The following is a 12,089-nucleotide window of genomic DNA, read 5'->3' on the forward strand; positions in this document are numbered from 1 at the left end:
CACTATCGAAAGCCTTTTGGTAGTCTATATAGCATGTATGTAAATTACGTTTTCGAGTTTGAATCTGTTTTAGAATTACAGAATCAATAACTAATTGTTCTTTACATCCCATATGTTTTCTGCGACAACCTTTTTGTTGTTCAGATAAAATATTTTTTTCATCTAAATGAGTATATATTAAATCTGTCAAGCAAGAGGTTAAAATTTTGTATATTGTCGGTAAACATGTAATGGGTCTGTACTGAGAGGGATTATTAATATTTTCGCTTTTGGGAAACATATAAGTAATGCCCTTAGTTAGAAAATTTGGAAAATTTTGTGGTTGACTGACAAATTTTGAGTGATTTTTTGCCAAAAGAGGATGTAAAGTAGTTAGAAGTTTGTACCAAAAATTATGTATCCAATCGCAACCCGTGGCTTTCCAATTATGAGTATTTTTAATAATTTTGGTTAACAATTCAACCGATATATTATAAAAACTCATTTTTTCAATGCCTGAAAAATTGAGTTCTTCATTTTCTATCCAGGGACTTGACTCGTTATGTTTTATATCTTTACTCCAAATTTTAGTCCAAAAATCGCGCATATCTGATTCAGATGGCAACGGAATATTATTATTCGAAATAATATTTTGTTTATCGTCAAGTTTGGAATAAAATATTTTTTCATTTTTCTGGAATAATCTTGTTGGCACCTAGCACCGTGCTACCTACCTTTATATCCTTTGTAAAATTATTGTGGCCTATCGACCTCTCCCCTCCTCTCCTCTCCTATGCCGACGTTAGTTGATTAAAAATATTCGTCCTGTCAACATTGTTTGATTACGGAGCCCCCTTTATCGACCGTGTCGAAATCAAAGCCATCGTGAGCTCGCGCATGGTGAAATTTGTGAATTGTTGTGAACCAGCGCAAAGAAGAATTGAAAACCGTGGAAGAATAGAAAAGGGTAAGTCGGCATTCCGAACCTTTTCCAATCCTATTGTTCCGCGTTGCGACGGTGCTATATCCGTCCCCAACATTGGTCATTCGAGCCTGATAATTTATATTAATTGAAAAAAATTGTGGTTAATTTAATTATTTCAAGGTTAAATTGTTCATAAAAGTTGATCTATGTGTAAAATTCGCGTCAGCCGTGCTGTTCGCGAAAATTGCCTGTAGGTAGTAAAAAATACTTAACTGGTGACAAATTTGTTAATATTTCAAATAAATTGTTGTATTCACTCGGCATTTATGTGCAGATTAATTTCTCAATACAATGGCTGAGAAAAAAGTACTTTTGTTGCAATCCCGACGTGAGCGAATAGTATCTCGTATTCGTATTACGCAAGAGCTCATAGCGAGCACTTATGATGATAGTAAGAAAAAAGATACGTTTCTTGCTAGATGTGAAAAGTTAAAAGATTGGTTACAAGAATTTGAATCAGTTCAAAACGAGATTGAGGAACAATTACTGTCATTAGACAAGATTACAGAAATGTCAGAACTAGGAAACATTGCGAATAGTTTTGATTCAATGTATTTCGAGATCATGCAAATGAAAAGCGTTATCACTAGTAATAATGAAAATTCAATTCCAAAAACGGCAAGTAATTCGGTGATTCGTGCACCAGTGATAAAGCTGCCCACTTTTGATAGTAACATTAAAAGTTGGTGCTCATTTCATTCATTATTTAAAAGTCTTATACATGACAGCAATGCATACACTAATGTAGAAAAATACCATTATCTTTTATCAGTTATTACAGGGCCGGCACTGGCACTTATACAATCATTGCCTCTTATCGAAGAGAATTATGACATTGCCTGGAATATTCTGGTAAATCAATACCAAAATTCTAGAATTCTTTTCACGCATTATGTTGATGAAATTCTTAATTTCAAAATATTACAAAACGAGTCTGCGTCAGGTATAGCGCGGTTACTCAGTACGTTTCAAGAGAATTGCGCCGCTATAAAGGCGATGAAGATAGAAAATATCTTTGATAAATTTGTTGGTCATATTATGATACGATCGATGGATCTGACAACTAAACGTCAATTTGAATCCAAATTGCCCGGTGAAGAGATTCCAGAATTGGATTCAATTTTCGAGTTTCTGAGAAATCAAACGCGAATTTTAGAAATGTTATCTCCACATACTACAAAAGAGAAAAAAGGTTCGTTTAAAACGTTGTTATCTGCCAATAAGAATGATAATAACCTTCATTGTCCATTATGTAAAGGTGCACATTTTCTTTACAAATGTGCATCTTTTACATCTTTAAGTCCCCATCAAAGGAGGGACAAAATTAAAACTTTTAACCGTTGTTTCAATTGTTTGAAACAACACCATGTAAAAGATTGTGTATCAAAATTCACATGCCAGGTTTGTAATAAAAAACACCATTCAATGTTGCACATTGCCGCCGAACCATCGGGCGAAAATGAATTTAATAATTCAAGTGCAACCCTGGCCGCAACAACGATTCCGAGCGTTTCTACCGTTTTGTTAGGAACTGTACAACTTGAGGTCCGAAATCACTATAATGATTATATACCTATCCGCGCCGTCGTAGATTGTGGGAGTCAAGTCTCTCTGATTACGGAAAGATGTGCTCAGCTTTTGGGTTTGTCAATTAAAAAACATCGTATTTCACTGAACGGTTTAGGAAATTCTAGTATAAATTCTTGTCATGGAAAAACAAAATGTTTTATAAAACCTCGAAATAAAAAAGGGCCTATCCTTCAATGTCAAACTGTCGTGATTACAGAAATCACTTCTTATCATCCGTCATATGATTTACCATCGAGTGGAACGTCACAATTTAAAAATTTAAAATTAGCTGATGAATCATATTACATGTCGGGCAAAATAGACCTTTTGTTAGGAGCTGACGTATACTTGGATATATTTAATAGTGGCCATGAAATAATTCACGGCTCTCCATGTGCTGTAAACAGTGTATTCGGTTACATTATAATGGGGAAGATGGAAAACTCGTCATTTCAAACGCCTTCGTCTTTATTTGTTGAAACAAATTCGTTAAGCAATACTCTTAGAAAATTTTGGGAAATTGAAGAAACACCTTCAATTGTGACGAGTAATCCGGACGACGAATTAGCCGAAACAATCTACGCTTCGAATCACTATCGAGAATGTGATGGTAGATATGTTGTACCATTATTAACAAAATCAGAAATTATGCCTTCTCAAAATTCCTTAAAACTTGCGGAAACGCGATTGAACAAACTAGAAATTCGTTTTAAAAGGGATCCCATGTTAGCAATTAATTACGGAAATTTTATACAAGAATATGAGGGTCTGGGACACATGACACGGGTACCTCGGAATTTAGATGCATTCTATTTACCTCATCATTGTGTTTTGAATCCTGACAGTAAAACTACAAAACTACGTGTGGTTTTTGATGGGTCGGCAAAAACCCAACCAAATAACTTATCTCTAAATGACTTATTATTGAACGGTCCAAAATTGCAAACTGAAATTCCACGTATGATTTTAAATTTTCGTTTTCATAATATTTGTAAGATGTATAGGCAAATATTAATTATTCCATCTCAGCGTAAATTCCAAAATATTTTGTGGAGAGAATCTCAGAATGAACCGGTTATTGATTTCGAGTTACAAACTGTAACGTACGGGTTGTCTAGTTCACCATTCTTGGCCATTCGTACCCTTCGCCAGCTAGCACAAGATGAAGGATCAAAGTATCCTGACGCTGCCAAGGTTCTATGCGATGATTTTTATGTAGATGATTTGGTAACAGGGACAGAAACGATTAGCACAGCCCTCAGACTAAAACAAGATATCATTGGATTGTTAAATCTTGGGAAATTAGAACTTAGTAAATGGCAATCTAATACACCGTCACTTTTGGATCACGTTTCGCAAGAGCACCAGCAAGATGGTCATTCTTTTGATAACGCCGGAACTGATCAAATTGTTAAAATATTAGGCATTCAGTGGAGTCCAACGACTGATAATTTTACCTACAAGGTCGATCTACCTTCAAATAAGATATGCACAAAAAGAACAATTTTATCAACGGTAGCTCGTTTATTCGACCCACTTGGGATCATCACCCCAGTGACATTTTTCGCAAAATGTCTATTACAGGAACTATGGAAGTTAGGTGTCGATTGGGACGATCGTGATGTTCCACCACATATTCATAACACGTGGAGTAAATTTGTAAGTCAACTTTCATTACTTCGAACATTGAATATTCCTAGATATTACAACACGGTGATGACAAGTCGTCTTTTCCTCGTAGGGTTCTGTGACGCTTCACAATTGGGTTACTCTGCAGTGGTATATTTATTAGAGCGTAATAGCAATACCACTCACATCTTAATGGGAAAATCGAAGGTCGCTCCTTTGAAAACCCTGTCAATTCCACGACTAGAATTATGTGGGGCCGTTCTTCTCACGAAACTTGTAAAGTATATTATGTCATCTGTAAAGTTTGCCGAACAAATAGAAAACGTTTTTATATTTACAGATTCGACTATTGTACTAGCGTGGCTAAAAACGCCGCCATATTTATTGAAAACATTTGTCGCTAATAGGGTTGTACAAATACTGGAAAATACACCAAATGCTGTTTGGAAGCATGTTGTCTCGGAGGAAAATTGTGCCGATTCTGGTTCAAGAGGGCTTTTCCCAGCAGACATTATATCACACCCTTTGTGGTTTACGGGACCAAAATGGCTTCACCAACCAATAGCACTCTGGCCTTGTTCAGCTGTGTACAATCAATCTGACGGAGAAATACCAGAACTCAAAACATGCAACCTTAAAACGTTTGTATCATCTCAAATAGTACCTAATTCGATTATTAGTAAATATTCTTCATTTTATAAATTGCAACGCGTCGTCGCTTGGATAATGCGTTTCGTAAATAATTGTCAGAAACGTCCTGGTAGTGGAAATTCAAACTCGACTTATCTAAGTTCTCGCGAATTAAATGATTCGCTTATGAAAATCGTACGCATTGAACAGGAAACGTATTTTTCTGTTGATATACGTAATATGCGAAATGGCAGTCCATGTTCAACGCAAATTCAAAACTTGAAACCGTTTCTTGATAGCCACGGTATTATCAGGGTGGGCGGTCGACTCAAGTATTCAAATTTGTCATATGAAAGTAAATTTCCGATCTTACTTCCGAAAATCTGTCATTTAGCTTATTTAATTATAGATTATTATCATAAACTATATCTTCATGTTGGGCCACGAAGCCTTCAATTCACTATTCAGCGTAAATTTTGGATAGTGGCTGCACGGAATAAAATTCGCTCACAACTGTCGAAATGCATTGTCTGCTATAAAATGAAATCTTCGGTGCTACCTCCCCTAATGGGTGATTTACCTCCCTCTCGAGTGCAACAAAGCCGTGCTTTTTCTCGAGTTGGTGTAGATTTCGGAGGACCTTTCACCTTGAAAGATCACAAACGTAGGGGAGCAAAAACGTCAAAGGGTTATTTATGTCTATTTGTATGTATGGCGACGAAAGCAGTTCATTTAGAGATCGTGTCTGATTTATCTTCTGAAGCATTTATTGCAGCCCTTAGCCGGTTTACAGATCGTCGAGGGTTATGTTCTGAAATCATAAGCGATAACGGAACCAATTTCGTCGGTGCAAATCGGTACCTACTCGGTATAAATAAATTCTTGGCATCACAGCGTGATGTTATATCTAATCATCTAATTCAGAGCGGCATTATTTGGTATTTTAACCCTCCAGCAAGTCCTCATTTCGGAGGCTTATTTGAGGCAGGGATAAAATCTGTAAAATACCATTTAAAACGGGTGATAGGTGAGACCGTTCTAACTTATGAAGAATTTGCGACAGTTCTCACTAGAATTGAGGCCATCCTCAACTCCCGCCCTTTGTGTTCAATGAGCTCAGACCCCGAGGATGTGAATGGACTCACCCCGGGCCACTTTTTAATCGGTGGATTCCTACTAGGTTTGCCTGAATATGACTTTCTTGACACCACGTCTAATCGTTTAAGTAGGTGGCAACATCTCCAAAAGATGTCGCAACATTTCTGGAAACGTTGGCATTTAGAATATTTAAATACGCTTCAACAACGATCAAAGTGGTGCAAAATCAATCCAAACATTAAATTAGGTCAATTAGTGTTAATAAAGGACGATCGTCTTCCACCGATGAAGTGGGTATTAGGACGAATTATCCACGTTCATCCCGGTAAGGATGGAATAGTTAGGGTAGCTACTATTAAAACTCAATCTGGTTCGTTGGTTCGACCAGTGATAAAGCTTTGCCCGTTACCGGAAGAATAAAATTATTATTAGTGATAAATCTTAAGATATACATCTAAAATAAAAATACGTTTTCATTTTCCATATTTTTGTTGTGTTTTATTTTTATTTTATTTACCATTGGGATCTATATTTTTTTTTGTTGTTGTTTAGATGTCTATACTCTAATTCTCGTTTTGTTTCTTACTCAGATTCTAGACCAAAGGAATATTACCAATTTTAAATATTTTTCAAAACCAAAATTTTTGTTATGGTCCAGGAACCATTCTTTGAAAAGTTATACTTAATTTAGTAAAAAAGTTATTTTTTTTATTGTTTTCTGCGAGGCATTACGGATACAACTTGAATGAACAATTTACCTATGTATATATTTAAATTTACCTTTTATTAAATTTTGTATCATAATTATTAATTCGTTCAAATTAGGTGGGCGGAAATGTTGGCACCTAGCATCGTGCTACCTACCTTTATATCCTTTGTAAAATTATTGTGGCCTATCGACCTCTCCCCTCCTCTCCTCTCCTATGCCGACGTTAGTTGATTAAAAATATTCGTCCTGTCAACATCGTTTGATTACGGAGCCCCCTTTATCGACCGTGTCGAAATCAAAGCCATCGTGAGCTCGCGCATGGTGAAATTTGTGAATTGTTGTGAACCAGCGCAAAGAAGAATTGAAAACCGTGGAAGAATAGAAAAGGGTAAGTCGGCATTCCGAACCTTTTCCAATCCTATTGTTCCGCATTGCGACGGTGCTATATCCGTCCCCAACAAATCTGTTATTATTTTTTTTATCATACGTATAATTTTATCTTTTTAATCTACTAGCTTTTGCGCCTAATTTTTGTTTTAATAAATCCAATAAATCATTGACTATATTTTCATTATTATGACTATCTATGTTATAACCAAATTTTCTCCCAATTTCATCTACCTACATGTCTCAAAAGTACACTATATGATCTATCATCAGAGGATGATAATTTGATTCCTAACTTATTTCAAACAGTAACAAGCACTAGCATATACTATTGTATGAAGATCTAAAAACCTAATTTCGTCAAAAATGATTTTTGGTAAAATTATGTTATTTAATTCAAAAATTAATTAAGGTAATTTCTTTGACGTATGCAATTTTGGTAATTTTGGTCTAACTGTTGGTATATCTGTTTATATTATTATGAAGTAAGTTAGCTAATTCTATTACATTATCATCAACAAAGTTTAAATTTGCAATGTTGATTTCCCTAAGATTATAAATAACGTCTAAGTTATTTGAATCTACTGTAATATCATTGGACATTTCGACTAAAATATTATCCAAACTATCTACATTCAATGTATCTGATATGACATTACTTGTGTTAATTTGTTCTAAATTATTTCCCATTTGCAATCAATCTGCTACTTTTCTTTCTGTTCTAATGACTCCTGGAAAAAATTATTTTTTAAAATAGCTAGCTTTTGGTCTGCTAATCTTTGTTCGTTTACTTGGGCAATCGGATAATTTTGTGAAAAAAGTGAATGTAATTTTTTCCTTTACAACAACATATTTTTTTATTTTTTTTTTTTATTAAAAAGAAAGACAAACATTCCCGGGTCACGGATAACCCAACAATGTTTGAAAATCTCCTACTACCACCACAGAAAGCCGAAAATGTTGCTTGTGTTGTGATGGAGGACTTAGCCAGCCGAGGAATCGAACACGCGATATCTGTTTCTAGTTTGGTTACATAAAAATATGAACGAACAATGAACATGTTGACATCGTTTGTCCATTTCATACGCTGTCTAGGAATACCTGCTTTTGTTTTTTGGGGTCTTAGATTATCCATGTTCATCTGTACAGATGACATAATAATCTCCTGTTCATCTACGTTGGTTGCAAATGACATTGTTGTCATTTTGCAAAACAACTAGGAGATGATTGTATCGTTACTGCTACTTCCAGTAACCAAATCAACAAATAATTTTCAATATGACCAAATTAAATATTCTAATCAAACTACCTTTCGACATAACAAATCTATAATTTCCAATTCAACTACCTTTCAACATTACAAATCTATGATATTTTATGTTCCAGAAAAACGTTAACATAAAATATACCTTTAAAATGTATTTTTTTCAAATGAATGTCAAATATTGTTGTTTACCTTGGTTACTAGGGTCCTCAAATATATTTTTTTTAAATCCTATTTATTTACCTAAATATCCTATGGCTTACTGGCAGTTTATTTATTGCGTTATCTGATATACTCTTTTTTAAATATTTTTATGTTTTGGGATCAAAGCTAATTCTTTTCTATATGATAATACAAAAAATAATCAGAGAGCAAATGCAAACATATGCCTTAACTAGCGTTGCTAAGCGATTTTTAATTTTTATTGTTAATTTTTTTTATTTATTGTTTTTGTGTTTAATTCGTAGAACTCCATTTTTTTAAATTTAATTAAAATCAAGTTTTAAAAAATTCAAAAAATTCAAAAAACCAATAATACTTGCAGAACTTAATAATTATATTATTAAATTTGATTTTAATTATTAAAAAAAAAAAAACATTATTGTTGCCGCTTTGGATATGGACCTCAGAATCGTGAGCGACGTCGTCATAAATCCCCCTGCAGCGGACAAGTACACACTTCTCAAATAAGCACTCAACGAGAGATTACAAGATTCTGAAGAAAACCTACTCACTCGTCTTCTAACCGGACTACAGCTCGATGACAGGAAACCGTCTGTACTACTCCGACTCATGCATGAACTCGCTGCTCACACTTCGGCTGCAAAGGCAACCTCAACAGGTCCAGGCCACATTGGCCGCACTACCCGATGACAACCTGTTACAACTTGCGTCTGAAGCAGATAAAATTTTGGAAGGATACCAAAAACACAATGTGGAGCAGTAGACAAGAAACAGCGTAATGAAAACATTCCGAACGTAGATTTAAACGTATGTGCTGTGTGCTGTAGCTTGTAAGAGCAAATTGCGTCACTCACTCTCGAAGTCAAACAACTCAAAACGACTCGAAGAGATGGTCACGGACAGACTCAAAGCTATTATGAAAACAGCAAACCCTAGCACCCGCTGAGAATGACGTCATCCATCTACATAATACCCGAATTCCGCGCGACGACATCAATCCAGGTCATGCCGTAGGCCAATATACACCAACAATACCTCAAACGGCTACTCCAAATATCATGTAAAATTCGCTGACAAATCGTACTATTGCATTAAACCATGTACTTTTAATAGCAACAAGTCGGGAAGCAACAACGGAAAACCGCAGTAGGGATCTGCGATTGTCCTCAACATACATGTCGTCTCTTCATCCATGAACTCATAAGGCAACAAAAATTTTTGATCAACACCGGTGCCGAGGTATCCGTACTCCCAAGGCCAAGCAGGATCACGAAAAATACAACCTAAAGAACGCAACATTAACGGACCAGTCCACTACAGATTGGAGGAATGAATTCTCAAGGACGCTCATCCGGCATCTCGACGTTATCTGCTAATCAGAAATACCGAGACATTTTAAAATAAATACCCTGCATTGACACGACCCGACATAAAGACTCCAGATGTTCGTAAACATAATTTTACACATGTGACTGAAACAAGGGGACCGTCTATAACAGATCAAGCCCGCAAGCTGGCACCGGACCTTTTGGAAGCGGCTAAAAAATAATTTAAATACCTTATGGAGCATGGAATGTGTCGGCCGTCAAAGAGTAGTTGGGCGAGCCCATTGCACATGGTTAAGAAACACAACGAAGAATGGCGCCCTTTTGGGGATTACAGGCGTTGGAACGCGACTACGGCCCCAGACAAATACCCTTTTGCACAGCTCCACGATTTTTCGCATAAATTGACAAAAGCAAGAATATTCTCAGCGGTAGACTTAATGCGAGCCATTATAGAGCCGAGTATATAAAAAAAGCATGTTTCTAATTTTCGATTATTTGACTAATTAAAACAAAATTAAGATTTGTAAGTAGGAACTTTAATACTTACAGAGGTGCTTAGTTATAAAACAAACATTATTTATTATGAAATTTAAAAAAAATAAAAAAATTAAATTAGTCTAGTATGTGTGCGTAAGTGTTTCGTTAAATTTGACTTCTGTGAAGAGGAGTGGTTACAATGGTGACATAAATAAGCTTTTTCTCCAGTATGGGTAAGAATGTGAAGTTTTAAATGTCCCCTTTGAGTACATGAATAGCTGCAGTTCGAACATGAATAAGGTTTTTCTCCAGTATGGGTGCGTAAGTGTACCGTTAAATCTGACTTCCGTGAGCAAGAGTAGTTACAATGGAGACATGAATAAGGTTTTTCGCCAGTATGTGTGCGTAAGTGCACCGTTAAAACTGACTTCAGTGAGCAGGAGTAGTTACAATGGGCACATGAATAAGCTTTCTCTCCAGTATGGGTAAGAATGTGAAGTTTTAAATGTCCCCTTTGAGTACATGAATAGCTGCAGTACGAACATGAATAAGGTTTTTCTCCAGTATGGGTGCGTAAGTGTACCGTTAAATCTGACTTCCGTGAGCAAGAGTAGTTACAATAGGAACATGAAAAAGGTTTTTTACCAGTATGGGTGCGTAGGTGAACTGTTAAATTTACTTTGCTTACGCAGGAGTAGTTACAATGGGGACATGAACAAGATTTTTCGCCAGTATGGGTGCGTAAGTGAACCGTTAAATGCGATTTGCTTATGCAGGATTGGTTACAATGGGGACATGAAAAAAGTTTTTCTCCAGTATGGGTTCGTAAGTGTACCGTTAAATCTGATTTGCGTGAGTAGGAGTAGTTACAATGGAGACATGAAAGAGGTTTTACTTCTGCATGTGTCTTCGGGACCGCTATCACATCTGGAAAAGATGACAGATAAAGCTCAATAAGTAGGTATCTATAATGAAACGATAAGATTATTAAAACTGATTCAGACGAAAAAAAATCCATTTTACCTGCAGTCTCGGTAATACTTTCAAATTGCTCTGAGCATTCCTTTTTAATATCTGGCAGGTCTATGTCTATTTCCGTATAAGGGATTCCCTCACCATCTTCTTCACGGGGTCCTGGTTTTTCCTTAATGGGTACAGTCTCCACATTAATGCTACCTGAAACAGAACATCAACAAAATGTTAATATTTATTCATTTTCGGGAAATCGACAGTTTACATTTAATCAGTTTATACATAAATAGTAAAATAAAACCAATTATGGATTTTCTACTTGTGACTTTACCTCTACTGAGACAGCATAAAATGGAATAAGTAAATTAAATTTGTGAGAAAGGAATATGAATTAAAAAATTTATACAAAACAAAAGATTATATAAAACGAAAAATTTACAAAACAATACATTTATAGCCATGGAAAGAGGATGTAGATATTAATCAAATCATTATACAGATATAAACAATAGAGACAAACATTATTCACAAACCATCAGAGAAATATTCTTTTATGGACCTCTTGTATTTGGTTCGCAACTGAAAATATCATATGTCTAATATCAACGATACATTGAACTAGCTTAAACATGAAATACCGTGAAATAGAAGGTACATTATAATTCAAATATTAAAAATGGAAAAAAAAATTCACGTTAATTTATTTTATTTATATAGGTTGGTTCTTTACCGTTTGTTTAAAGATTTTTAAATTATTTATTGAGTAAGTTTATACAATATTTGAATATAAACAAGATAATATTTCATTTTGTAACTTTAAATATTTTTACAATAAACATAACATTTCTTTTTAAATTCATTCATTCTTCAGACTTTCGG

Source organism: Hesperophylax consimilis, chromosome 19 (assembly GCF_061612785.1).
Source record: "Hesperophylax consimilis isolate HC1 chromosome 19, BYU_Hcon_1.0, whole genome shotgun sequence".
Taxonomy (NCBI): domain Eukaryota; kingdom Metazoa; phylum Arthropoda; class Insecta; order Trichoptera; family Limnephilidae; genus Hesperophylax; species Hesperophylax consimilis.